The 1,916-nt window shown below is 50.7% G+C and overlaps 1 long non-coding RNA gene across 1 annotated transcript; it reads left to right on the top strand.

The window, feature by feature from the left end:
- Positions 1 to 286: 286 nt before the first annotated feature.
- LOC113941848 lies at positions 287 to 1,125 on the top strand. Its single transcript, XR_003525767.1, has 3 exons — positions 287 to 396; positions 477 to 549; positions 626 to 1,125. It is a non-coding gene; the product is annotated as an uncharacterized LOC113941848 (long non-coding RNA).
- The last annotated feature ends 791 nt before the right edge of the window (positions 1,126 to 1,916 follow it).

The following is a 1,916-nucleotide window of genomic DNA, read 5'->3' as shown; positions in this document are numbered from 1 at the left end:
GGGAGGTATTGAGGAGGTGCTGGGGTCTCCCTTAATTTCAGGAACACTCCGTAACTTTTTTTCTCACTCCCCCAGGTAACGTACAGTCCACCGTGATGGGGACCCTGCCTGTAAGAGGTCACGGTCAAGGGGTGTCAGACAGAAACTGCCATGGGAGCAGCATACTCTTGGGCAGTATCTCAGTACTCACATTTGCCTCTGGGTTTTTTTGCAGGAGATGTACACAGCCTCACGGGGCCGAAGCCAACTCACAGTGGGGTGACGGACACGGTTCGGTGCCCTGGAGCTTTCCTTGTAGGTAATCTCCGAGTATTAAAAGGATCAACAACGAAGCACTGAGCTTTTTTGATTGCAGGTGCCATCCAGCTAACCTTTGGGAGCAGATGAGCATTGGAGGTGAGTCGTGGAGGCAGCAGGAGGAGCGGGGGTCCACTGCAGCTTGAGAAATGCCCTCTAATTGTGTCTCTCTCTCTCAGGTATCCCAGAAGATGACAGCACATTGTCCAAGTCTGGTCAGAGCCAGTGACACGAGGACCTGCCTCTGTGATGGTGAGTAGAGGGATCACGGGGGCTGGGGTCACGTGCCACACTACTCAGATCTTGTGTCTGGTTTTCTTTCTCGCAGTTGACTCCGAGTACTCTCCCGATGCCAGGAACCTCTGAGCCAGCCCAGGTGCCCCTGCTCTGCATTGAAGATGGATTCACATCCCCGGCTGTCGGGAAGATAAGTGCAGGGCAAAGACCCAGAGAGGGGCTGGGAGTGGGTGCAAGTATGTGTCTCACCTGAAGGGATTTTTGAAATTAGTGCAGTGCAATAGGTGTCCTGTAACAGGTTATTTGGACACATCAAAGGAAGGGCTTACTTTGTATCATTGGATTCACTTGTGCAGGGCAGAGCAGTTCCAATCTGTGTCAGGTCCTTTATCTTGTCCCTGTTTTGTGTCCTTCTTCTCTTAATTGTGTCACATGTTGTGTGTTGTCACAGGTGTGGGGTGTCTCACTTGGGGTCAACCTGGAACTGCTCTGCCCTGCTCCGTGGATCAGTGGGTAGATAGAATATTGCTCGGAGTCTCCCATCAGCATGTCAGTTACCTCAGTCAGTGGAGCCGATGGCTGTACGGTCCTGCCGGATGGAGCGGGCGTACATAACTCGTGTGCCATCGTTATAGCCGAGTGTTGTGGAGCTGATGGTACTTGGACAGCGGGGCCTCGCAGCTGGGTTATCATTTGTATTCTTGTACGCTGCGGTCAGAGTTCTCACTCGCTCAGTGGAAATGAGTTAAGTGGTTAAGATCTGAGTGACCATGTGGGTGACCTGACTAACCCTTTGTTTTTTGTTGTTTTATTTCAGATAAGCGGACACAATGTACCCCAGACGGAGAGAAGTTGAAGCAGCCTGGTAAGAAGGTTGTATTATGTGTTGGATGCAGGATGTCAGTTTTAGCCACAGGAGTCCTTTATCTTGTGCCTTTTTGTTCTTTGTTTTCCAGATGGGGCCCAATCGGTCTCGAGGGGTAGCGACTGAGCAGGGAGACGAGCGAGGTGAGAGTTTTAATCCCGAACCGAGTTTGGAGTTAGTTTTAGGATGTTGTCTGTGTGGTCAATCTATGCATATATGCTGTAGCTGTTTACTTTTTTTTCCAGGCGATACACAACCCTTTGCCCGTGTGCTGAAGGTGCCAAAGGTCCATCCTATAAGAGATCAAGCTGAAGGAACCGAGATAACCAGGATGAGGCAGTACATCAGCACCAGCCTCCGCGTCCATGTTGTCTCGCAGCGGCCGTCTGTCCACTTCAGGGTGTGTAGCAACGCTTCGGCGTGGAGTCTGATGGGGTTTAGAGATTTTTGGCTTTGCTTGTGAGCCATCCCTAAATGTTTGAGAGCTCAGTGTTTGAACATTTACCCCTTTCATTTG

The sequence above is a fragment of the Corapipo altera genome, unplaced genomic scaffold (assembly GCF_003945725.1).
Source record: "Corapipo altera isolate COAL_440 unplaced genomic scaffold, ASM394572v1 60299, whole genome shotgun sequence".
NCBI lineage: Eukaryota > Metazoa > Chordata > Aves > Passeriformes > Pipridae > Corapipo > Corapipo altera.
The sequence above is the reverse complement of the archived record's forward strand: the minus strand, read 5'-3'. Positions and strand labels throughout refer to the sequence as shown.